At 45.2% G+C, this 27760-nt stretch overlaps 1 pseudogene across 1 annotated transcript; it reads right to left on the reverse strand.

Annotated features, from left to right (window-relative positions):
- Nucleotides 1-1389: 1389 nt before the first annotated feature.
- LOC309632658 (homer protein homolog 2 pseudogene) lies at nucleotides 1390-27745 on the reverse strand (annotated as a pseudogene). Its single transcript has 3 exons — nucleotides 27651-27745; nucleotides 23051-23102; nucleotides 1390-7936 (listed from the first exon to the last, which is right to left on the reverse strand). The product of its transcript is annotated as a homer protein homolog 2 pseudogene (transcript).
- Between the last annotated feature and the right edge of the window lie 15 nt (nucleotides 27746-27760).

Below are 27760 nucleotides of genomic sequence, written 5' to 3' on the forward strand. Positions count from 1 at the left end.
TCCTTGGCTTTCTTTGGATTTCTTGAACCTCTTTTAATAATTTCCACTCTGATTTATTTGTAACATTTTTTAGTATATTGCCTTGTATACTTTTATTTAGTGATTGCACTAGGTATTTCCATATACATATATAACTGGTCACAGTCCATTGGTGTTGACATTTTATCACTTTGAGTGAGTGTAGACACTTTTGTTAATGGCTCTTTATCCTTCCAAATTTTAAAATACAACTGTCTTCAGTACTTCCTCTACGTTGAGGAACCACATTAGATGGTATTAGGATTTTTGCTTTAGCCATAAAATGTGATTAAAGAAATTCATGAAGTGAAGTAGTCTATTGTGTTCATCTTTATTTACTTTTTGGCCACACCACGTGGCTTGTAGGATCTTAGTTCCCTGACCAGGGATCTAACCTGGCCTCCGGCAGTGGAAGCACAGAGTCCTAACCACTGGACCACCAGGGAATTCCCTGTTTATATTTGGCCTTTCCATTGTTCTTTTCTTGAAGAAGTTTCCAGCCTTCTTTTGTTATTATTTTCTATTTGGAGAGCTTCCTTTAGCCATTCTTTAAAGATAGGTCTGATAGCAACAAATTCTCTTAGTTTTTCTTCATCTAGGAATATCTTTATTTCCCCTGCATTCCTGAAGGATAATTTCACTGGATTTTGCAATTGACTATTCCTTTCTTTCTGCACTTGAAAAATACTGTGCCACTCACCTCTGACCACCAGGGTTTCCAGTGAGAAATCTGCTATCATTTGAATGGTATTCCTCTATTATAAATATATCGTTTCTGTCTGGCTATTTTTAAGATTTTCTTCTTTGCTTTTAACTTTCAGAAGTTTAATCATGATGTATCTTGGTGTGGGTCTCTTTAGGTTTTTCCTATTTAGGGTTTTCTCAGCTTCTTGAATCTGTACATTTATGTCTTTTGTAAGAATTGGGATTTTTTTGAAGACCTTATTTAATTACTTTTTCAGCCCCTCATTCTTTCTCCCTGCCTTCTGAGATGATATGAATGATATGATGTGAATGTTGGATCTTGTGTCATTGTCCCATAAATCTGTGAGGCTCTGTTCATTTTATTTTTCAGTCTGTTTTCCTCCTGTTGTTCAGAATGAGTAAATTCTATTGATCTTTCTTCAAGTTTACTGATTCTATATCCTCTGTCATCTCCAGTCTACTAGAGAGTTCATCCAGCAAAGTTTTTAATTTGGTTAGTATATTTTTCAGTTCTATAATTTTTTTGTTTTTTTAAAAATAAATTTATTTATTTTATTTGTTTATTTTTGCTGTGTTGGGTCTTCGTTGCCACGTGTGGGCTTTCTCTAGCTGCGGTGAATGGGGGCTACTTTTCGTTGCAGTGCGTGGGCTTCTCATTATGGTGGCTTCTCTTGCTGCAGAGCATGGGCTCTAGGTGCGCAGGCTTCAGTAGTTTTGGCGCCTGGGCTCAGTAGTTGTGGCACGTGGGCCCTAGAGCGCAGACTCAGTAGTTGTGGTGCATGGGCTTAGTTGCTCCGCGACATGTGGGATCTTCCTGGACCAGGGCTTGAACCCGTGTCCCCTGCACTGGCAGGCGGATTCTTAACCACTGCACCACCAGGGAAGTCCCCTATACTTTTTACTTTATAGAAAATATTTATTTTTTAAAAATTTATTTTATTTAAATAAAAAAAAAATTTCTCCAACCCCTAACCCCACCTCTGGCAACCACCAATCTGTTCTCTGTATCTATGAGCTTTTTTTTTTTTTTTAAAGGTTCCACTTATAAGAGACATTATATGGTATTTGTCTTCCTCTGTCTGACTTATTTCACTTAGCATAATGCCCTTGAGGTCCATCCATGTTGTCACAAATGGCAAGATGTCATTCTTTTTTATGGCTGAATAATATTCCATTGTATGTGTATACCACAATTTCTTTATCCATTCATCCAGCAGTGGGCATTTAGGTTGTTTCCATGTCTTGGCTACTGTAAATAATGCTGCAATGAACATGAGGGAACATATATCTTTTTGAGTTAATGTTTTCATTTTCTTTGGATAAATACCTAGAAGTGGAATTGCTGGATCGTATGGTACTTCTATTTTTAATTTTTTGAGAAGTTTTCATACTGTTTTCAATAGTAGCTGTACCAATTTACATTCCTACCAACAGTGCACAAGAGTTCCCCTTTCTCCACATTCTTGCCAACACTTGTGTTTCTCCTCTTTTTGATAGTAGCCTTTCTAACAGGTGTGAGGTGATAGCTCATCATGGTTTTGATATACATTTCCCTGCTGATTAGTGATGTTGAGCACCTTTTCACATACCTATTGGCCATCTGTATGTCTTCTTTGAAAAATGTCTATTCAGATCTTCTGCCCATTTTTAAATCGAACTTTTAAATTTTTATTATTTATTTATTTTTTATTGCTATTGAGTTGTATGAGTTCTATATATATTTTGGATATTAACCCCTTATCAGACGTTTGACTTGCAGATATTTTCTGCCATTCAGTAGGTTGCCTTTTCATTTTGTTGATGGCTTCCTTTGCTTTGCAGAAGCTTTTAGTTTGATGTAGTCCTGGTTCCAGTAAAAGACTGTGACTTAGGAAGATCCTAAACACCCCTCCTCCCACAGAAACACTGACTCTACAACTATATATGGAACAATTTCCCCTTAGAAAAACCTAAGGGCTGGCTGAGTGATAACTGTACTCAGCAAATGAGAAGAAAACCACATCGAAGTGCGTAGGAGCGGCTGGGAAGGAACTCAAAACCTGGAGCTTCTCTCTCATGAGAGGTGCCCACATCAGGCACCCCAGCTTTTAAGACATGCACTTGAAAGACGAGTCCCTAAAACATTTAACTTTGAAGACCAATGGGGCTCACATCCCTAGACCCACAAGACTGTAATGATATGAGTGGCGACTCTTATAAAGGGCTTGTGCACTTGGACCCACACACTCTAGGGCCCAGCTCACAGGCAACCGATCACACCTAGACTTAAAGTGAAGAAGGCTCATCTGCTTATATTAAAGCATTGGCCTGAGAGGCAGGCATCTAATTTAACACACACCTCTTAAGAGCCTGCTAGAACACTTTCTGGGGATGGAGACTGGTGGCACTTTGTGCTTTCCCTTTGCCACTCTCCAGAGCACCAGTATCTCCTGGAAGGGAACTTCTACACACATCTGATTTTTGTGGCTGCTGCCGAGGGGATGCCTCTTGATCACCTGGCTCTGGAGGTCAGGAGAGCTTGCGTTCCTCGTCCCACAGGACTGTAGTAACCGGCGTCACCCAGAAAGGAGCTCATACCCTTGTCTGGTGCCCTGATTTTTGTGACTGCTTCCAGGAAACACATCTACTGATACATTGCCTGGCTTTGGTGGCCAGTGGGGTGTACACTCGTGGGTCTCACAGGACTGTAAGCAATGGAGAAGGAGTTCTTAAACAGCCATCCTCAGACATAGCAAGAAGTAACAGACCCAGGAGCTTTGTCTTTCTATGAAGAAGGCCTATTGGCTAATCATCATGACTGAGGCCTGAGGGGCAGGCTTCTAATTAGGTATGCATTTAGGGGCTAATTATAATCTTTTCTAGAGACCTCAGAGGGTGGATGTTATCTTTCTGCTTATCCTCTGCCATGCTACAGAGTGCCATGTCTTCTGGAGGGGATCTTTCCCTGCATTGGTGCCCTGGTTTTTTTGTGTGGTGCCCATTTTTCGGCGGCTGCCACCCAGGAAACACCCCTTGATCACCTGGTTCTGAGGACCAGGAGGGCTTGCATTCATGAGTCCCACAGGACTGTGGCAACTGGAGAGATGGTTCTTGGCAGGCTGCCACCCCCTGGGCACAGTGGACTGAGGCATACCCTCCAGTCTTTCTGTGAAGAAGCTTTCTTTGCTTATCTTAGAGCATCAGCTTGAGGGGCAGACTTCAGGTTTGGCACACAGTTAGTGGCTTATAGAGCCACTCTCAAGGAGTGTAGGCTGTTGACACCATCTTGGTGCTCTCCATCTGCCTTGCTCCAGCTCACTGGTATCACCAAGAAAAGAGCTATGCTCATCAGGAGCCCTGATTTTTGTAACTGTGGCCCAGGGGGTAACTCCAGATCACCTGGCTCTGGTGGCTAGCAGGGCTTACGCTTACAGTTCCACAGGACTGTGTATATTTGCATACTTTAAAAGCTGCTGCCTGAAGGTCTGACTTCCAGTCAGTATGAGCATGAATCTAGGTACTGAGATCCTCTTCTTTGGGACACTGACAGGTCTTGGCACATTCTTAACTACTGGGAGCTATTAAAAATAGAATAGGCTGTTTGGACAAGTACAATATTTGAGGGAAAATCAAGAGTTGGGGCAGGGTTGAACAAGTTTTATCTTCTAGACAAGGTTACTCCTTCAAGCCTGGGAGAGGTGGTGGTTTCATCTACTGGATAGAAACCTACACAAAGAGTCAAGCAAAATTAAGAAACAGAGGAATAGTTTCCAAATGAAAGAACAAAATAAAAACCCCAGAAAACTTTAATGAAATAATTAAATGATATTTAATTATTTACCTGATAAATAATTATCCTGGTAAAGAGTTCAAAGTAATTGTCATAAAGATGCTCACTGAACTGGGGAGAAGAATGGATAGACACAGTGAGAATTTCAGCAGAGCTGGAAAATATAAGGAAGTACCAAGAAGAAGTAATGGAGCTGAAGAATACAATAACTGAACTGAAAAATACACCAGAGGGTTCAACGGCAGACTAGATGAAGCAGAAAAAACAATCAGTCAACTTGAGGACAGGGCAGTGGAACTCACCCAATTAGAGCAGGAAAAAGAAAAAAGAATGAAAAGAGTGAAGGTAGCTTGAGGGAATTATGGGACAACACCAGATGGACTAACATTCGTGTTATAGGAGTCCCAGAAGGTGAAGAGAGAGAGAAAGGGGGAGAAATCTTATTGAAAGAAATAATGACTGAAAAGTTCCCTAACTTGGGGAAGGAAACAAACATCTGGAGCCAGGAAGCCCAAAGACTACCAAAAGAGAGGAATCCAAAGAGACCCACACCAAGCACACTATAATTAAAGTGTCAAAGGTTAGAGAATTTTAAAAGCAGCAAGAGAAAAACAACTTGTCACATACAAGGGAACCCCCATAAAACCATCATTAGATTTTTTTTTTTTAGCATACACTTTGCAGGCCAGAAGGGAGTGGCGTGATATATTCAAAGTGATGAAAGAACAAAAAAAACTTCCAACCAGGAATACTGTACCCAGCAAAGTTACCATTCAGAATTGAAGGAGAGATAAAAGAGTTTTATGGACAAGCAAAGCTAAAGGAATTCATCACCACTAAACTACCCTTACAAGAAATGTTAAAGAACCTTCTTTAAGCTGAAAGAAAGGCTGCTAAGTAGTAACAAGGACACATATGAAAGTATAAATCTCATTGGTAAAGGTAAATATACAGTAAAGGTAGTGGTTTGATTACTTATAAAGCTAGTATGATGATTAAAAGACAAAAGTAGTAATAATGAGTATAGTAATTAGCTAAGGGATACGTAAGATTAAAATATGTAAAATGTCACATCAAAAACATTAAGCAGGGGGTGGAGAGGAGTAAAAATGTTGAGTTTTAGAATGGGCTCAAACATAAGTTGTTATCAACTTAAAATAGACTGTTACAAGTTGTTATATGTAAGCCTCATATAACCAGAAAGCAAAAACCTACAGTAAATACACAAAAGATAGAGAGGAATATAAGCATACCACAAAAGAAATCAAGTCACAAAGGAAGAGGAAGAAGAAGAAGAAGGAAAAGAAGAGGAAAAAGAAGAAGAAAGGAAGAGAGAGGAACTGTAAAAATAACCAGAAAACAATTAACAAAATGGCAATAAGCATATACCTATCAATAATTACCCTATATGTAAGTAGGCTAAGTTCTCCAATCAAAAGATTTAGAGTGGCTGAAAGGATTAAAAAAAACAAGACCCGTCTATAGGCTACCTACAAGAGACTCACTTTAAATGTAAGGACACACAGACTGAAAGTGAAGAGATGAAAAAAGATATCCCATGCAAATGGAAACCAAAGGAAAGCTGGAATAGCTATACTTATATCAGACAAAACAGACAATAAAAGACTGTAATGAGAGATAAAGAAGGGTGTTACATAATGAAAAAGGGGCCAATCCAACAAGGGGCTATAACATTTACATATGCACTGAATGTGGAAGCACCTAAATATGTAAAGTAAATATTAACAGGCCTAAAGGGGGGAATAGACAGCAACACAATAGTAGTAGGGGACTTTAATACCCAACTTACATCCAGACAGAAAATCAATAAAGAAACATTGGTCCAAACAACATGTTAGAGCAGATGGACTTAACATATTTATAGAACAATCCATCCAAAAGCAACAGAATACACATTCTTCTTAGGTGCACATGGAACATTTTACAAGATAGCTTGTATGTTAGACTGCAAAACAAGACTTAATAAATGTAAGAGAATTGAAATCATATAAGCATCTTTTCTGACCACAATGGTATGAAACTAGAAATTAATTACATGAAGAAGACTGGAAAATTCATAAATATGTGGAGACTAAACAACATGCTACTGAACAACCAATGGGTTGAAGAAGAAATCAAAAAATACCTTGAGACAAATGAAAACAAAAATGTAAGATACCAAAATTGATGGGATGCCGTAAAAACAGTTCTAAGAGGGAAGTGTTTTTTTTTAAAAAATACGTTCAATTAAACAAATATTTATTAAGCACCTACTTTGTGCTAGGCACTGTGTTAGGCACCCTCACTGCATGCTGTCCACACAGCATGGTAATCTCAGAAATTAAAACCAAGAAAAGGAAAGTTGTCACAACCCTACAAACTGGGGGCGGGTGGAAGCAGGCGGAGTGCATATAGGCAATTCCCGTGCCAGAAAACACACCCACCAGAAACTTGTTTTCTTTCTCGGGACAAGTCTCTGCTAAGTGGTTGTTTTAAAGCATCTCTGTATATACTGAGAGGGAAGTTGCTGTCACCACACCCCCATACACTGAGGCCTGATGGACATTCAAATACTATGAATGCTACTCAAAAAAAGGAGGTGGAAAGGGTATTTATATTTGGATTAGAAAATACTCTTTCAGTTCATATGGTTGCAACAGCCCTTAAGAAAGATATAAACATCCCTGCCCTGACTGCATAAACATTTAAGGTAGACCTAGTTCTGCATTCCTGAGTCAGAACTGTCCAGTTGTCTGCAAACTTGCAAGGCCAGAGAAGCGAGGGGAGATTTCTATTCTGGAGAGGAGAGAGTGGACGGCATCCCTGGTTTGGAAACAAGACAACCTGCACCTGCATTTACAGAAGCAACGCGAATGGGAGGACATCCTAGTGCTACTCTGTCTCACGCACACACTGGGGACTCAGGAATGGCCGTAGTTGTTGGCCCCCAGCATGGAGAGGCCCCTGCGGAAGTCGTGCAGGTCGTCAGTCTTCCCATCCAGCACCTCCAAGAAGCTCTTCAGCTCCACCTTCAGGTGGCGCTGTCAGTACTTACTCTTCTCAGTGTCTGTCTTCAGAGAACACACGTTGTCTTCTAGGTTCTGACTGTCTGCTGCCTCTAATTTCTCAGCGATGTATTCACACTCTGACCTGAGTTGTGGAATGATTTCACTTTGTTTTTGGAGGTCTTTCAACTTAGTCTCCTTTTCTCAGAGTTCTGATTCCAGCTCCTCAGCTCTTCTCTTCAACTGGATAGTCTTCTCCTTCTCTCTGTTTATCTCACTGCATTGCTCTTCCAGCTCATCAAATCTTGTTCCAGAGCTGGTCGTTCTCATCGTGGCAGAGGGAGAACTGCCTCTTCCACTGCTCCACGCTGGCCGCTGGGTCCTGTAGTGCCGTGGTCAGCTGGGCGTTGCTAGGAGGGAAGTTTAGAGCAGTAAATGTCTATCTCAAGAAACAAAAAAAAAGTCTCAAACAACCTAACTTTATACCTCAAGGAACAAGAAAAAGAAGAACAAAGACCAAAGTTTGTAGAAGGAAGGAAATAACAAAGAGTAGAAATAAGTGAAATAGAGACTAAAGAGACAACAGAAAAAAGATCGATGAAACTAAGATCTGGTTCTTTGAAAAGATAAAATTGATAAACCTTTAGCTAGACTTACCAAGATAAACGGAGAGAATACATAAAATAAATAAATAAAATCGGAAATGAAAGAGGAATGAACAATTATACACCAAAAAATTGGACAACCTAGAAAAAAGTGGATAAATTCCTGGCAACATACAACCTGCCAAGACTTAATCATGATGAAATAGAAAATCTTAACAGACTGATTACTAGTAAGGAGATTGAATCCATAATCAAAAATCTCCTAACAAACAAAAGTCCAGAACCAGATGGCTTCACTGGTGAATTCTACCAAACATTCAAAGAAGAATTGATACCAATCCTCTTCAAACTCTTGCAAAAAACAGAAGAGGAGCGAACTCTTCCAAACTCATCTTATGAGGCTAGCAATATCCTGATACCAGAACCAGCTAGGGATGCCACAAGAAAAGAAAATTCCAGGCCAATATCCTTGGTGAACATAGATGCAAAAATTCTTAACAAAATATTAACAAACTGAATTCAACAATCCATTAAAATGATCATACACCATGGTCAAGTGGGGTTTATTCCAGGGATGCAAAGATGGTTCCACATCTGCAAATCAGTCAATGTAACACATTAACAAAAGGAAGGATAAAAACCATATGATCATCTCAATAGATTCAGAAAAAGCATTTAACAAGATTCAACATCCATTTATGATAAAAACTCAACAACTGTAGGTACAATTTTTACCTTGTAGAAAATATTTTTCTTTATAGAGAAAATTTTTATAAAAAAACATAAAACTTCTTTGCTGAGACTTTCCATTTCTTCATTTTTTTCAAGACAGTTTGTAATTTCTTATTGAAGCATTTTTATGATGGCTGCTCCAAAATTCTTGCCCCATACTTCCAACTGCCAGTTGAGCTTGTCATTGCCCTCAGTTGGTTGTCTTTTCTCATTCAAATTGTGGTTTTCCTTGTTCTTGGTATGACGAAGGATTTTCAACTGTATCCTGGATATTTTGGTTATTATGTTATGAGTCTTAATCTTATTTAACTCCTCTATTTTTGCAGGAAGTCACCCTTTTCAGGTTTAATGTATACTTTCAGGCCTCCTTTTATGGGTTAGGGTTCCAAGGTTTAGTTTTAGGAGTTCTTGCATGGTAGCGTGGCCTGTGAGGCCAGCGTGCTTCCACTGGGCCTGGGGCTCTGCATGGCACTGGCTGGAGATGGGGAGACGCAGGGCTCCATGACGCTTTCTCCCTTAGGTGTTTGGTGGGGGAGCCCACAGCACCAGCTCTGTTGGGCCTCCCCTCTCCCATCCTTTGGTCCAAGGGCAGCCTTTCCTGTTGTCTGCCTGTTTGGTCGATGCCTAGTGGCGATTCAGATTGCAGGCCCCTGCGCCAGCCCTGGGTATGTGGGAGATAAAAAGCAACGCCGGGACATACAACATGTTGTTCTCAAGTCCCATGGCCCCAGCCTGCCTGCCTTCTTCTTTCCAGCTTTCAGGATCCTTTAATGGGTGTCTGCTGGATTATGTCCAGGGAGGAGGAGCTGGAAAAGGGAGTCCACGCCATCCATCCTGTTCTGGAACTGGAAGTCCAGTTCCGGGACGTTTTACTATCACAATATTTTCTCTCTAAAACGAGGAGCCATGATGGCTGCTAGATGACAGCCTGGCAGATGGCAACCCACACAAATGGCACTGGGGCTGGAGGCTGCCGGAAGGTTCCCATCATTGTGAGGGGCGGAGAGAAGGCAGGCAGAGAGGAGCTGGGAGAGGGGTGCGAGGAGGTGGTCCAGAGCATCCTGCAGCTACCCAGCCTGCTGTGACCCCGGCCCCACAGACCCCGGTCTGATGGGGCACGAGGCACAACACAGTGTGGAAAGTGCAAATGATCTGGGATGGGGGGACAGAGGGATGAGGAAAAGGAAAAGGGAGACAGTGAGTGAGGACAGGAGGCCAGGCTGCTTCGGGAGCCTCAGCATCCACCCAGCGTCTCCTCACGGACCTGGGGGCTGACATTCCTCGCGGGAGGCTCTCACGATCCCCGTCCCCACCCCCAGGGCTCAGGGACCCCTGCAAGCAAGAAGGGAAGGCAGAGCCGGGCCTGGGGCCAGGAGGAGCGTCTGGGGATGCGGGGTCCCCAGGTGGTGCAGGAGGAGGGCTCTTTTCTCAGCTGTTCCAGTCCCAGAGATAAAAATACCAGTTTGCAAAATCAGCTGCTAATCTTGTTGCTAGGTAGAGTTCAACCCCAGAATTGCCATTTTGTGCTAAGTTTGGCTGAACAGCTTTTCTTGGGAATTAGACTCAGACACAGGCCCAGGTCTTAGAGGGGGCACAAGGAGACAGGCGCTTTGCTCATAGCCTTGCGAGGGGACAGACCAACAGACAGGGTGTGTGTCACACCCAAACTGTGGAGGGACAGTGGCCCCGTGGAGGAGTCCCCACTCCACGGGGAGTCTGTGTGGAGGCAGCACACGGGGCTGGGGGCTCCCAATGGGGAGGGGCTGGGGGCAGGGGATACTGCAGTGAGCACCCTTGGGCAGAGGTCCCAAGGCCAGAGGGACAAGGCAGACAGGTGACCTGGACACCGTTGAGGGAACCTTTTGTGGGAAAGGGCTTCTGCCAGTCACCATGGCCTCTGCGCAAGGCCTGACTCCCGAGATGGTCAGGGTGGAGGGAAGGGGGCGGGGTGGGTGAGGTGCGGCCTAGAACCCAGCCCCTCCAGCTGAGGACGTGGGACCCGGGGACCAGAAGCCCTAGGGGACTGTGAGCCCTGGAGGGGCAGGGGAGAGGGTTAGGAGCCAGGGGAGGGGATGAGGCGGAGGTGCTCTGCACAGAAAGGCCTGGAACTGCCGACATGGCCACAGCAAAAGCAGGCATCTTAATGACTGTAATTAAAATGCCAAGGCGGGTCTGTAGCGGCCAGGTGGTTGCTGAATCCTGCTGAAGAGCTGCAAGTGCCTGAGACCAGGGGCCGCGGGCCTCTCGGGCCTCTGGGCCAGGAGGGGGAGGGCCATGCCCTCCTGGGAGCTTACACTCTGGTCCTTCTCCTTCCTGGCTTCATGGACCTCACGGGGACAATTGTAGGACCTTCTCCTCAGGCTGCTTTGTCTGTCTGTTGGTTTGCTGGTTTTGGCCGCATTGCGTGGCCTGGCCCCCAGCAGGGAAAGCACTGAATCCTAACCACTGGACCACCAGGGAGCTGCCTTCCCCCGCCTGCATTCGCACCCAGCTGCATTCTGCTTCCTGTGGGCCCCTGCTCTGCTGGGAGGCACGAAGTCAGAGAGGGCTCAGGGCCCCTGGGGCCTGGTGGGGAACCTGAGCTTCCCGGGCAGAGGCCCACTGGGGGCTACCCAGCGGTGGCACCAACCAGACTGGCTCCCGCCCTCTGCTCCCAGCCTAGAGCCTGGGTCATACGGAGGGGGCCGGGGGTGGCCCAGGGACCCATACACGGTCTGTCAGGCACAGTCCTCACCCCGTGTCTGCCGCCTTCTCCTTGCTGGCCCCGGTTGTCAACAACCTCTGCCTAGGAAGGCCACTAAGGTTGCCTCTCCAGGGCCCCTGGGAGGATGCTGACACCCTGCCCCTCCAAGTGCAGGAAGGGCTCCCTAAAATGTGACACTGCAGAGGAGAAAGAATCCTGGGCCTGGGCAACGTGTTTGATTTAGAACACAGCCCTGGCAGTGCAAGAGTCTGGCCGGCAGCCACTGGAGGCCACAGGAGGGCAGCATGTTTGCTCTCCTAGAAGCAGGAGGCGGGGCTGCCAGGCCTGTCCCCCTCCTACGGGCCACCAGCTGTTCTTTTTGTTTGTTTGTTTTAATAACAGCTTTATTGAGGTATAATTCACATAGCATAAAATTCACCCTTTTAAAGTGTACAATTCAGTGGTTGTTAATGTATTCACAGAGTTAGGCAACAATCACCACTATCTAAATGTAGACTATTTTCATCACCCCAGAGGGAAACCTCATACCCATTAGCAGTCACTCCTAATCCCACCCCCCCATCCCCAGGCCTAATCACCCACTAATCTGTATGAATTTGCCTGTTTCATAGGATGAAGTTGGACCCCTACCTCACACCATACACAAAAATTAACTCAAAATGGATTAACAACCCAAATATAAGAGCTAAAAGCATAACACTCTTAGAAGAAAACATAAATCTTCATAACTTTGGATTTTATATTGGCTTCTTAAATATTACACCAAAAGCACCACCAACAAAAGAGAACTAGATAAAGTGGACTTTATTAAAATTAAAGATTTTTGTGCATCAAAAGACATTATCAAGAAAGTGAAAATATAACATACAGAGTAGAAGAAAATAAGGTTTTAATATCCAGACTGTAGAAAGAACTCCTACAATTCAACAATAAAAAGACAAATCAACTAAAATATGGGCAAAGGACTTCAATAGACATTTCTTCAAAATAAATATACAAATAATCAATAAGCAGATGAAAAGATCCTCCATGTCAATACTCAATAGGGAAGTGCAAAAACCACAATGAGATACACTTCACCTATCCCCTAGGATGGTTATAATTTTTTTTAGAAAGGCAAATAACAAGTGTTGGTGAGCATGTGGAGAAATTAGAACACTTGCATATTCCTGGTGGGAATGTAAAATGGTGCAGGTTCTGTAGAAAACAATTTGGTGGTTCCTTAGAAACTTAAACATAGGATTACCATATGACCAAGCAATTCCACTCCTAGATATATGCCCAAATGAATTGAAAACAGGAACTCAAACAGATACTTGTGCACCATTGTTCACTGCAGCATTACTCACAATAGCCAAAAGGTGGAAAGAACAGAAATGTCCATCCACTGATGACTGGATAAACAAAATGTAGTATATCCAAACAACGAAATAAAAATGAATGAATTTCTGATATAGCAGTTCGCCCTTATCCATGGTTTCACTTTCCAAGGTTTCAGTTACCCATGGTCAACTGTGATCCAAAAATATTAAATGGAAAAATTTTAGACAATTCATAAGTCTTAAATTTCTGCTATTCTGTGTAGTGTGATGAAATCTTGTGCCATTCTGCCCGAGATCCCCAATCATTGACATTGTCTGCTCCTGACATTCAACCACTGACATCATCATGGCTCGATGTTCCAGGATCACTCTAGTCAGATGATCCTCTTTCTCGCATATGGTCAGAAGGTCAATAGTAGCCTGATGCTACATCACAATGCCTACTTCATTCACCTCATTTCATCTCATCATGTAGGCATTTTCTCATTTCACATCATCACAAGAAGAAGAGTTACTACAGTACGATAAAATATTTTGAGAGACCACAGTCACATAATTTTTATTACAGTATATTGTTATATTTTATTATTGTTGTCAATCTCTTATTGTGCCTAATTTATAAATTAAACTTGATCATGGGTATGTCTGTATAGGAAGAAACACAATATACATAGTGTTCAGTACTATCTATAGTTTCGGGCATCCACTGGGGGGCTTGGAATGTTTCCCCTGTGGATAAGGAGGGACTACTGTACATGCTACACCATGAATGAAACTTGAAAATGCTATGCTATGGGAAATAAGCCAGATGAAAAAAATGACAAATTGTGTATGATTCCATTTATCTGAAATATCTAGAATAGGCAAATTCATAGAGATGGAAAGTAGATTACAGGTTACCAGCAGCTGGATGGTGGTGGGATGGGGAGTTACTGCTTAATGGCTACAGAGTTTCTGTTTGGAGTGATGAAAAAGTTTGGAAAGCGATAGTAGTGATGGTTGCACAACATTGTGAATGTACTTAAATATCACTGAACTGTACACTTAAAAATGGTTGAAATGGTAACTTTTATATTACATATATATTACAATAAAAACAACTTAAACTTTTTTCTATGTATTTCGGTTCCAGGGGATAGACAGATTGCCTGGACAAGTTAGTTTGCCTCTCTAAGCCTCAGTTTCCTCATCTGTAAAACGGGACCGGATGTAACACCTATCCTATGAGGTTGCTGTAAAAATCAAATGACATAACACATGTAAGTACATAGCACCAAGTTTGGCACATGATAAGGGCTTCTTAGGGGGGAGCGGTCATCATTAGTTACCGTGTGTGTGTGTGTGTACACGAGAGAGAGACAGAGAGAGAGAGAGAGACAGAAAAACCTGTTCAGTTTCCAGTTTGATGCCATCCCTTCCTCGAGTTACTACTTCCAGCTATGGTGAAGGACTTGGCTGGACCACTGCCCTCACTGAGAACAAGTAGAAAATCCAGATGAAAAAATTGGTTTGACGGCATCAGACAGCTGCAGACAACCATGAATTGAGGAGCCAAGTTTCCAAAGAAAAGAGAATTGGAGAGATGTGAGCTCATATTCTGCACACCACTTACATCTCCAGGTGTGAACCAGTTCTTGGCTTAGAGTGGCTAAGAATCTTAGCATAGGGCTACTACTGCTGAGAGGCAAGGAAGCCGGCAGAGTTCTGAGCAAGTTCATGGAGAAACAGAGAAAATTTTAATTATAGTGCTGACAAAATAGCCAGCACTCAAGAGGCTGGAAGCCCCAAACTCAGATGTTGCCCCTGAAGCATTTGCCTATGTATCTAATACACGTGATGAGAGACTAAGAAGCTAAGAGTGGAATTTTCAACAATCTAACGGTTATGAAGAGACAAAAATTGGAATTTAGGATCTGGGTTGGGGCCTGGGGAGGGCTCCACCCTAGGAATGGACATGAACCAAAGATAGAAGGAGGCATAAGGACTGAAATCCTACCTCCTGTTACTTTGGATTATGATAGTCTGCCCACACTCTAGCTGCCTCCAGAGGATAAGATGAACACTCTATGGAGAAAGGTAAAAGACTCCAGAACCTCAATAAATTGTCATGGACTGTGTCCAACATTCAATTATAAATTATAGACACACCAAGAAAACCTCAGATGACTCAGATCTTGGAGTTATCAGACAGACTTTAAAATAACTTTTTAATATTTTAAAGAAAATAGATGATTAGATGAAGAATTTCACTAGAGGAAAACAAAAACAAAAACAAAATATATATATATACATTTTAGAGCTGAAAACACAATAATTGATATTTACAATACAATCAGTGTGTTTATGATAGGACATGAGAGAACAGAGAATGAATGAAAGTTGACTGATAGGATTAGTAGAAGATAGGACAGTAGAAAATATCAAGGCTGATGCACAAAGATGTAAAAAAGATGGAAAATACAGAAAGTAATGCAAGAGATGTATGGAACCTGTTGAAAAGTTCTAAACTGTGTACACTGGGGTCTACCAGCATCATCAGCTCTCGCTGCAAAACTACAGTAATTACCCAGGGTGGCCTTAGTCAAAGATAGACAGATAGACCAATGGAACTGAACTGAGTCCAGAAACAGGCCCACACATGTATGACAACGTTAACACTTGCTTATAAATTGGGGGAAGAAGAGTCTTTTCCAAAATTACTGCTGGGTGAATTGAATACACGTATGGAAAAAAACCTTGATGCTTACTTTATATTACACACACACACAGACACACACAGACACACATGTGCACACGCACATACACACTCTTAATTCATAAGGATTGTAGAACTAATTCAGAGGGAGAAACGGTAAAGTTGTAGAAAAAAGATGTAGGAGAATATCTTTATGAACTTGGGGGTAGGCAATAACTTCTTAAATAGGATATAAAAAGCATAATGCCACGGAGGAAAAAATTGATACATTTAATCACACTGAAATTAAGAACTTATATTTATCAAAAGATACTATTAATAATGTGCGAGAAGGTGAAAAGCCAAGCCACAGAGTGGCAAAAGATACTTCCAATGCATATATCTGACAAAGGATTCTGATCCAGAATATTCAAGAATTTCTACAAATCACATGGTATTGAGGGGAAAAACCTGGACACAAATGAGAAAATGCTTCACAACTCCCAATTGTTGAAACCCCACAAACAGTCCATACTAATCTGTGTTGGCAAAGGTCGCCATAGCTGCTGCCACAGTGTGTGTGGGGGGGTCGTAACTGGGAGAGGATAGGAAGCATACAGCCATTGTTTTGTTTCCTAACCTGGGTGCTGGGTGAAGGTGGAAGTTTTTTGTGTGTACATACTTGTGATTTGTGCACTTTTCTGTATATATGTGATACCTCAATGAAAATAATTATTTAAAATAATTATCTTTCTTGAACTTTGACCCATTCTGTTGCCGTCTCTTCCTCCTTTTTACCCCAACGAAGATGCTTCTTATTTAAATGTTTTTTAAAAAATAATCTCGAATTTACAGAAAAGTTGCAAAATAGTACAAAGAGCACCTATATGCTCTTCAACCAATTTCCCCAGTTGTTAACACTTCACTACATTTGCCTTATAAATCTGTTTCTCTATGTATTTTTTCTGACTCATGTGATAATAAGCCATAGGCATGATTCTTCATTATCCCTCCATGCCCCTGTGCAAAACAAGCGTCCTCTCCTACATCAACCCAGTACAACTGTTGAAATCAGGAAATTATTCTTGCTCCAATATCACCATCTAATCCCATGCAAATGTTGCCTGTGGCCTTAATAATGTCCTTTATAGGCTCAGTGTTCAGCCCAGGACCCCGTGTTGCATTTAGCTGTTGTGTGTGTTCAGTTTCTTTCTGCCTAGAGCAGTTCTCCAGTCTTTCCTTCCTTTTGGGCCTTGAAATTTTTGAAGAGTTCAGGTCTGCTGCTTTGTAGAATGTCTCGTTTGTTTTACTTCCCCTGTGTTCCTCATAAATGATGCAGAGGTAATGCTGCAATGTCAATTTGTCCCACTCTGGTGATGCTCACTTCTGTTGTGTGGGTAAGATTGTGTCTGCCAGGTTTCTCCACCTGTGCTCTTCATTCCTTCCTGTAGATCTGAGTTTCCATCTTGTGTCATTTACCTTAACTGTAGTGTGGGTCTTCTGTCAATGGACTCTCTTAGTTTTGTTTATGTGAATTTATTTCAACCTTTTTTTTTTAAGGACATTTTTACTGGATACGAATTTTGGGGGGTTGATAGCTTTCTTCTTACAGCACTTTGATGATGTCATTTCATTGTTGTCTGGCTTCCATTGTTTCTGGTGAGAAGTCTGTTATAATTCTTATAATCATTCCCATGTAAGCAACGTGTCTTTTTTCTCTGGCTGCTTTCAGAATTCTCTTTGGTTTTCAGAACTTTGTCTGTCTGAGTGTGGTTCTTATTATATTTATCCTGATTGGGGTTTGTTGAGATTATTGGGTATGTAAATTGATGTTTTTCATCAAATTTGGGAAGTTTTTGACCATTGTGTTTTCATTCATTCTGCCTCAATTTCACACTCTTTCCTTTGAGACTCCAATTATACATGTGTGAGATCATTTTATATTGTTCCACAAGTCTCTGAGGCACTATTCATTTTCCTTCAGCCTTTTTACTCTCTAATCCTCAGATCAGATCATTTCCATTGATCTATCTTTATACACATTTTACGTTTGGGGACTGAAATTTCCAATCCATTCACTGATTAAGACCATATCTTTCTTTAATTCTTTGAACACTGTTATAATAGCTGCCTTAAAGTCTCTAAGTTCAACATCTGGGTCATTTTGTGTTCAGTTTTTCAGTTTTTGTAGATTGCTTTTTTCTTTCCTGGGGATCATATTTCCTGTTCCTTTGTATACATAGTGATTATTTTTTTTATTGACTATTGGACATTATGACTAATATGTTGTAAAACTCAAGATTCTGTTAATTTGCTCTGAAGAATTTTGACTCCTGCTTTGTAGGCAGTTCAGTCACACTGGGTGATGACCTTGGTTTTGTGCTTTGTTGTTGCAGATCCTGGAAAATCCAAGGTGTTTCCCAAGGCCCTCTAATTTAGCATGACCCGATCCTGCCCAGCCTATATGCACAGCCTGGCTCTTGGCCAAGGACTTGCAGGTCCCCATGTAGAGTTCTGGGGACCCGCACACAGCTCCCTCTTCTCCGGCATCCTGTCCCACATACTCCCACTGCTTCTCTGCCTGATCTGGTCTTTACCTCAGCAGGTCCATGTGACCTCTGTGCTCCAGTGCTCTGTGCCACAGAGCTGAGTGATTGTAAGTTGTCCTTCTCTCAGGGATTCAAGTCTGGCCTGTCTGTCACCTATGGCCTGAAAACAGTTGTCTCAAACATTTCATCCAGTTTTATGGTTATCTCTGGTAGAAAGGTTAGTCTGGTCCCAGCTCATCCATAATGTCTAGACATGGAAGTCACAAGTAAGCTTCTTGATGGAGAAAGTGGCACTTGTCTCCACCCCCTGCCCCCACACCCTCCTTGAGACATTGCGCCCCAGCCACTGGACCCACCACCAGCGTTCTCTGCCTGGACATTTCTCAACTCTGGCTTCCAGGACTCTTTCCTCTCCTAGTTCTCTCACCCTCAGCTTGCTCCATCTGATCTCTTTGATCACCCCTTCCTCAGACCATCTGCTCAATGCAGGCTTCCCCCGGAGACCCATAATTGGCCTTTTACTCTCTTCCTGGTGACATTCACTATGGCTCCCACCCTCCTCCTTCTGATGATTCCCTGGTCTGTACCTTCAGTTTCCATCTTTGCTCTGGCCTGCAAGTCCATCTTCACCTGATGCTGCAGGTGGTGGTGCCAGGAGGCCCTGAGTGGAACTTAATGCCTTTACCCCAAAGCTGCTCCTCTCTCGTGTCTTCCCCCAACCCTGCCCCCTCAGCAGGAGTGGTCATGCAGCCCTGCCCCCACCCCCGTCCCTACTCACTTCTCCCTTGCAATGGCCATCAAGTCCCGATTCCAAATGGGTACCTTCTAGCCCCCTGCCAACAATGGTAGCTATTATTAATATTGTTAACATTAACACCATGAAGAAGGTGAGATGTGCAGTTTCCACAGTGTGGGCCCTAGCAGCTTCTCTTGGGAGCTGAGAGAAAGGGGAAGGTGAGGAGGGTTCAGGAGACCCTGGGTCCTAGGGTAGGACCAGGATCAACATGGCCCCGCTGCAGAACCCTGGGCAGAAAGCCCTGGGCACCAGCCACTTTGATAGAGACTCAGCCAGGCAGGAACAAGGGAGCTGCGGTGGTGTGAGGGGCAGCCTGCCTGGGGACCGACCGCAGTCGGGGATGCTCTGGAGCCTGTGCACACTGACTGCTACGAGGGTCCAGGCCCGCCGGCCAGTCTGCCGAGACCCCAGCTGAGGTCCTGCCCTCCAGCTGTATGGAGAGGGTTTCTGTAGTCACCTTCCTGAGGGAGAAGGAGCCTCCTCCTCTTGTGACTGTCCTGTATCAGAACCCTCAAACCCTAGTGGCCTGCCAGGCTTGGGGGGATGCCGTGCAGGAGGGCCAGGGACCGGGGAAAGGGGCAGGAGGGCTGTAAGCTTCTGATCCACCAGGAAGGCCAGATGCAGGCAACAGCTGGCAGAGGCCAAGGCACCCTGGGCTGGGGCCTGGGCAGGAGTGAGGCCACTACACTGCCGGCCTCCTGGCAGAGTCCACCCGCCCCCTCTTCCACCCACTGTCCTCAGGACCCCTGGGTGGAGGGAGCCCAGAAACCTGGGAGACCCCCATGTGATGACTGCCAGAGCAGGAGACCCTGCACACGGGGGTGGGGGGCACCTCAGAAGAGGGCCGGGGGGAGTCCTGGCAGGATGAGGGAACGTGGCCCTCCGGGGAGAGTTTAAAGTGTTACCTCCCCTCCACTACCCGAGACCCACGTTTCCGGGGTGTGCGAGAAGGCAGCACGCTCAGAGGTAGGCGTTGCTTCCCTGGGGCTAAGACCTGTGATCTTAAAGCTCTGTTTCCATCATTTGGACCCTTTTCGGGTGGCGCTGCCCGACCGGCTGGGTCACCTGCCCCTACGCCTTGGGAGGGCTGGGCTGCCCCCCACCCTTACCGCTGCCGGCCCTACAGCTCAGAGCCCAGTGTCCTCATTCGTAAAGAGGTGACCACGTGCCCGCATACGGAGGGCCACGGCTACGCTAGCACTTGAGTTACTCTGGCTGTTGGCCGCCTGGCCGTGGCCTGACACCTCTGAGGGAGCGCATGCCTGCAGTGGCCCATAATTACGGTGGCTGTGTGCAAACTGCATTATATTTGGCTCCCCCCACGCACGAGGCTCTTGTCTCCACGGAGCTCTCCCTCCCCACGTGTCACGTGGCCCGGCATCTCCATCCCCTCCTCCGCGTATCTGCCAGGCCAGTCCCAGCGGGGGGTGATTTGGGTTGCTTCCAGTTTTCTGGGTTATAAATAGCACTGCTATGCATGTCTTTATTACAAATCCTTCTCTCCTCCGAAACCCTGAATAACCGGTGCCCAGCGAGCGCATCCTTCCAAACCCTCCTTGCTTCCCGGCGCGTCCCACCTGCGCCGTGTAGACCCTCTCTATGGACGGTCGCTTGGCAAGTGGACAAAAGGGCACCAGGGGCAGGAATGCAGCCTCTTCCAGGTTCTTGGGCATAAACAAACCAAACAAAAACTAAAGGAAGGAGCACCCAGTATTTTCTGATGTTTTAGTCCTTTAAATTTAGAATGAGCTCCTTGTGCACCTGGGCAGAGGCTGTCAAGTGCCCTGGGCCCTGGTCATTTCCTGGTCAGGGCTGTTGGGTTTGTTTGCTTACCTTTTTTTTTTTTTTTTCATATTCTCATTGACTTTTAAAAATAGTACAAATATAATAAGTGAAAACATTCTTATTGTGCAAAGTTCACCATAGTTTTTGCATTTCTTCTATGGTATTTTACTTTTTTTTTTGAGTCTCTACGAGTCATTTGTATTTTCCTAGAAAATTTTCCATTTCAACTATGTTTTTCCATTTATTGGTGAAATTCTGTGCATAGTGTTCTTTTGTAATCTTTATCTCTTTATTTCATTTTTGTCCCCCATTTTTACCTTTTAGACTTGTTATTGACCAGACATCAAAAATTTGTCTATTTTATTATGAAAAATTTTTTCAAAGATCCAGCTTTTTGTATTACTGGTTAGTTTTACTCTTGGTTGTTTTTTATTTCACTGATTTCTGTTTGGCTTTATCAAACTCCTCCCTTTACCTTTCTTGAGGTTGTTATTCTTTTCCAGTGTCTTCAGCTGTAAATCTTAGTCTACTCTCAATCTCGCTTGTTTTCTAGTAAGTCAAGCTGGCTTATCTCCTCTGAACACTGCTTGGCTGCATCTCACAGCGTGTGAGGCATGGTGGTCACTTGTGTCCGTTTATAAGTTTCATTTTTGTAGTTTCTGTAGTTTATAATTTAAATTTCCTGCTGAGTGGATGTAATTGGCTTCCTGTAGTTATTTATTTTTAATGTTATTGCACTGTTGTCACTGATTCCTGCTTTTGTAGAATTTTTTGAGACCCTCCTTTGTCTGCTGATACTTGGCCAATCGCTGAGACTGTTCCATGTGATTAGAAGAACATGGATTCTCCACACGTGATACCAACATTTTGTGTAATGTTATGGTTACCAAAGAGGAAAGGGGGGAGAGATAAATTAGGAATTTGGGATTAACATAAACACACTATTGTATATATAACAGATAACCAACAAGGACCTATACTGTATAGCACAGAGAACTATGCTCAATATTTTGTGATAAGCTATAAGGGAAAAAAATCTGAAAAATACATACATACATATACATATATACATAATATATATCTGTGTGTATATATGTGTATATATATATATATATATATATAAAACTGAATCACTTTGCTGTACACCTGAAACTAACACAATATTGTAAATCAACTATACTTCAATAAAAATAATCAATCAATACTATTATAAAGCTAAAAAAATTTAGGAGTAATTTACATACATAATGACATGTCACACATGTAAATTGCATTCACATAAAAATGCACTGATTTTAAGTGTACAGTTTGCTACTTTTTTGACAAATGTATACACTTGTCTAATCACAGAGAAATACAGAACATTTCTACCACCCCAGGAACTTCCCTCGGGCTGCTGGGAGTCAATCCCCACATTGCCTGAGCAGTGCAGCCGCTTTTCTGATTTTTATAACCATGGGTTAGTTCTAGAATTTTGTAGAAATCATATCCTGCAGTATGTGTTCTTTGTGTCTGGCTTCTTTTGTTCAACTTTAGTTCCAAGAGATTCACCCATGTTGTCAAGGGTATCAGTAGTTCTTCTTATTTACATACACTGATTTGTTTACCTGCCCTCCTGTGTATGGACATTTATGTTGCTTCCAGTTTCAGCTACTATGAATAGAGCTGCTATAAACATTGCTGTACAAATTTCTTTTTTTTTCTTTTGACATACATTTTTTTTCTTTTGCGTAAATACCTACGAGCGGGATTAGTGGGTCATAGGGAAGGTATTTGTTTAGCTTTGTAAGAAACTGCCAAACAGTTCTCCAAAGTGGCTGTCTCTAATTTCTGCACATTTTCTTCTATAGTGCTTTGCATCTGTTAACAATAGTAAATCCTAACAGCTATTAGGTATTAGCTCCTGTCACAAAGCAGAGACTCCCAGTTGGGATCAGAATTAGATCCCCGAGCTGGTGTGTACTCAGGCCCCTGCTCTTTCTGTAGCAGTGGGCTCTGCAGACATTGGTTCCTTAGGACTGACACATGGAGAATTGGTGGGCTATGCTCACGGGTAAGGTGGCAGAGACCACTGCTTGTCCCCCCTCTAAGATGCATTCTCCCCTCTTCTTCAGTGATAGATCCCCACAGTTTAGCAGGGTCAAGACCTTTTCCCCAGCATCCTTTGCAGCTAAGTGAATTCATGTGATAGATTCTGGCCAACGGGTCATCATGGGGAGGGTCATGTGGCCAAAGCTGACAAGGGCACTCTGTCCATCCTCCCTTTTGTTATGTGGCCACTAGGAACACGGATTTGATGGTTGGGTCTCCATGTTGGGGTCCCAGGAAGAGGGCCTGCCCCTAGTGGTGGAGCAGAGCTGTAGGCAGCTGGGTCCCTGAAGGCTACATGGAGCCGAGCAGCCATGACCGTGACCACCAGGGGTGCCACCTCTGGGTGCCTGGGGAGAAGGGAACAAACGTCTGTTTCAAGTCAGCCCCTAGCTGATGCACACAGGTCCTCTGCATTGGTGCTGGGGATCCCAGGCCTGTAGCCACTTCAGCACACCCTTCAAGCATGTGGGTGGAGGGCAAGCAGGTGAGCACAGGAGGGACCTGAGTGCAGGGTCTTCTGACTCATGCCAGGAGGCAGTTTCCATATGACAAGTCCCTGGTGTCCATGGCGAGGGAAACATGAGCTGAGCATGGCTCCCGGGCCCCTCCTGGCCATTTGGGACCCTGGTGTCATGCTGCCTGCCCCTGCTGGCCTGAGCAGCCCTGGTTGATGGAGACACCTGTGTGAGCATGTGGGCAGGAACACCGGCCAGCCAGAGGCCTGGGAGTGGGCTCAGAAGGGGTCCCTGCACCCTGAGAGTGTGAATCTCCCAGACAGACCGTGCTGTCCACCTTGTGCTTGGATGCCTGGTGAGAAAGAAGGAGGTCTGGAGGGTTTGTGCCCTCATGTCCGTGGGCTGAGCCCTTGGACAGGCCAGAGGATGCTGCCCATGTCCTACTGGTTAGCTTTATTACTCTGCTTGTTAGTCATTCAGGTGGCTCAGACTCCCTTGGAGGACTGAGGTACCAAGCAGAATGTGCAGATGAAAAAATGACAGATGTGGTAGTGCCTTTGCAGGCACTCTCTCCTCCGTCTTTTTCATTCCTTAAACACACCAGCTGGTTCTGGCCACAGGGCCGTTGCACGGCTGCTTTTTCTGCCGGAGATGCCCTTTCCCCCTATCCTAGTGTCTCTCTGCCATTCAGATCTCAGCTTAAATGATGTCACCTCCTCAGAGAGGACTTTCCTGGGCACCCACTCTGAAGTTGTCACCCTGTCACCCTCTTTGCTTTAAATCTGTGTAGAGCAAATATCACTACCCAATGTTTTCTTGTTTGTTTCTTGTTGGTTTTGGGTGTAAGCCCTGTGAAGGTGGCAACCTTGCCCATCTTGTTCCCTGGTGTGACACAGTGCCTGGGAAGAGCTGGACACAGTTGGCACACACTAACTGCATGCACAAGGCCAGTAGTCACCCTTGAGCAGAGTGTAGTGATTAAAGGCACCAAGTATAAAGTCAGGTGACTTTGGAAACCAGTACTGATTTTTGCCATAGACTAGCTGTGTGATCTGAGCCCAGTTACAGATCTGTGCCTTGGTTTCCTCATTTGTAAAAGGAGGCTAATTGTAGTCCCTATCTTGCAAGGTTGTTATGAAGTTTATATGAAGTGGTGGGAGTTGGACCTTTAGAAGAGTTTCCATAGTGTAGTGGTTACATTGTAACTTGTAGCTATGGCCTTCATCATCATCATCACCACCACCATCACCACCATAATTAACCACTATCACCACCACCATCACATCACCACCATCATCACCATCATCACTATCATTACCACCACCATCACCATCACCACCATCATCACCATCACCACCATCATTACCACCATCACCACCACCATCACCATCAACACCACCACCATCACTGCCATCATTACCACTATCACCACCACCATCACCATCACCACCATCATCACCATCATCACTATCATTACCACCACCATCACCATCATTAACCACCACAATTACCACCATCATTACCACCATCACCACCATCACCATCATCACTATCATTACCACCACCATCACCACCATTACCACCATCACCATCATTACCACCACAATTACCACCATCACCACCACCATCACCATCATTACCATCATTACCACCATCACTACCATCATTACCACCATCATTCATCATCACCACTATCACCTCCATCACCATCACCACAATCACCACCATCATCACCTCATTATTATCACCATCACCGACATCACCACCATCACCACCACCACCACCATCGCCACCATCATTCATCATCACTACTATTGCCTCCATCACGATCACCACCATCATCACCATCATTATCACCATCACCAACATCACCACCATCATTGTCACCATCGCCACCATCACTGCTACCATCACCATCCCCACCACTATCATCATTATCATCACCATCACCATCATCACCATCCCCACCACTACTACCATCATCTCCCCACATGCCTGCCATAGTGTCCTGCATGGGCTGCCATGTCAGGGCCAGGTGATTGGAGATTGATGAACTAGGGTCTTTCTGCTCTGGGGTACGGCACCCTGCTCTTCCAGGCAGATGGCTGGGCCTGGGAGAGGTGGTGGCAGTGACATCCCTCCCATGACAGCAACCCCTGGAGGCAAGGGGGACAGGGGAGGCCGTGGCTTTCCTGGGAGAATGAGCCCCATGTGCAGCACTTTTGGCTGTGCAGATGTGATGTTTGCTGCCATGGTGACCATCCTAACAATAACCTCCCAGAACTGATATTCCCCACACCCACCCCAGCTGCCACCTGGGAGAGAGAGCCCTCCTCACTGACGAAAACCAGCTAGAAAGGATAAGGTGGGAGGTGGAGATGATGTGGAGGTGCAGGTAGAAGAGGGCCCTTCCTGCAGGAGGGGTGAGAGGCCAAAGCCAGATGAGAGGGCTTCTGGGGTCTGGAACTCCAGAAAGCATCATAGCTGGTAGCCCTTCTCCCTTCCAGCTTTTCCACTCTTCTGGGAGGAACCCTCTGGGTCTGGAGGTGGGGAGTGGGTTGTCCTGTGAGTGGAGTTGAGGGACTGGGCTGTTTAGGCAGGGACCCTCTGGGTCCCTTTGGTAGCTCAGTCATTCCTCACTGTGGTGCCCTGATCACCCTGCCCTCCCTGCTCTCCTCAGGGTCACTCGGTGTCATGCCTTTAATGTTCCAGCCCAGAGGAGGGGCTGCCCTGTTGACCTCAGGAGCTAACAGGAGTAGAACGGTGGCCTCAGATCACACCCTTTCAGTGACCCTGACTTCTCATGTAAACTTGATCCTGGGCAGCCCCCCCACCCGGGGGAAGGGACCTCAAAACAGACACCCAGAGTGCTGCTGTGTCCTTGCCCAGGCCTGTAGGATGCCGTGCATGTGTGTGAGTGTGCAGTGAGTGTATATGTGTGTGTGTATGTGAGTGTGCGAGTGTATGTTTGAGTGTGTGTGCATATGTGTATGGTATATGAGTGTATGTGAGTGTGGGTTGTGTATATGTGTGTATTGTGTGAGTGTGTATGTGTATGTGTGTGAGCGTGTATTTGTGTTTGTATGTGTGTGGTGTGAAAATAAAAGAGAAAAGAGGCTTAATGGGGCAGTAAGGTTTGAGTCCCAGCCACTTCTTGGCTGTGTGACATTGGGCAAGTTGCTTCACCTCTCTGTCTCTCTGCTGTCCCCGCTACTAACGTGGGGATCATAACAGTATATGTCTCCTAGGACCGCTTGAGAATTAAATGAGATAATACATGTAGAATGCATATAAGCAAGTCAGTGTCTGCTGGTCACCGTGATTTTAATGCCACTGTGTCGTTGCGCGGACTCAACGCTGGAAGGAGCGTGTGTGACCCTGTCAGCGCACAGGGTCTGCTTGTAGCCTCCACAGAGCCTGGTTTACTGAGGGCTGCAATTTCGTTTTGTTTGTTTGCCAATTGTATTCTACTGTGTGGGACTGCCTCCTTCTCTTTCCGCTGCAGATGGCCCAGCATGTGTGGGGAGAGGCTCTTGTGGGGCAGAACACAACCGCAAGAGCAAGCCTCTTTTGGTCGGTGAGGGGCCTCCAGTCCTCCCCTGGCTGCCCCAGGAGAGGTGGGCGCCTGCCCATGAGGAGGCACCTGGGGTGCTCTGGTTCCAGCACTGAGCCCTGAAGGTGGTCTCCCCGTCTGCCCTGCCCTGCAGAGATCAAGGCCACATCCTCCACAGGGCCCCCTCTGCCCCCAGTCCGGGTCCGGCCTTTACCCCGAGTGTTCCTTGGCCTCCAGCTGTCTCCTGGGTGCAAGCTGGGTCTGCAGAACCACGCAGGACTGGGGACTGGTCACCACTGGTCTGCTCACCTGCCTGACAGCCATGTGTCAAAGGCATCCTGGTCGGGGGGGCCCTGGGTCCATCCCCACCGCCCACTCCTGCCTTGGAATCCCTGCATTAGATCTTTTCTCCAGGAAATATTTATTGTGGCTTCTGGGGCCAGCCCTGGGCTGGCCACCAAGGTGAGAGAGATGAGCAGGACGGGCCCAGACCCTCTGCCTGGGGAGCCCGTGGTACAGCAAGTGGCTCCTGTCAGGGCCGCCTGAACCACCCAAATCCGGAGCTGGCTGCTGGAAACTTCATTTCCTCAGGGCCTCCCCAGGACGGACCCCGGCCCCTTCCTCTCTGAGGAGCATGGGGGTGCTGAGCCCAGTGGGTTGTCTTCACTGGATTTGAAGTTCTGGTTCTAGATGGCAGCCTAGGTGTGGCCCTGGGAGAGGCTCTTCTGTGGGAAACGGGGTCGGCCCAGCCTCTCCTGCCCCTCCCCCCCGCTCGCTCCTCCTCCTCCTCTCCTGGGCCACTTTCAAGATGGACCCGCTTCTTCCAGGCCCGGGCTGGGAGCAGGCAGGTGGACTAGGCCTGGGAGAGGGAAAATGTGTGCCCCTACCTGGGCAGGGGGGCTGAGAGCTCGCAGGACCCCAAGATGCAGACGGAGCAGCCACTGTTTCCCTGATTCAAGGGCACGCTGCCCGAACTGGCCATGTCTGTTCCTGGGAC

Source organism: Balaenoptera borealis (genome assembly GCF_965194805.1).
Source record: "Balaenoptera borealis genome assembly, chromosome: 7".
Lineage (NCBI taxonomy): Eukaryota > Metazoa > Chordata > Mammalia > Artiodactyla > Balaenopteridae > Balaenoptera > Balaenoptera borealis.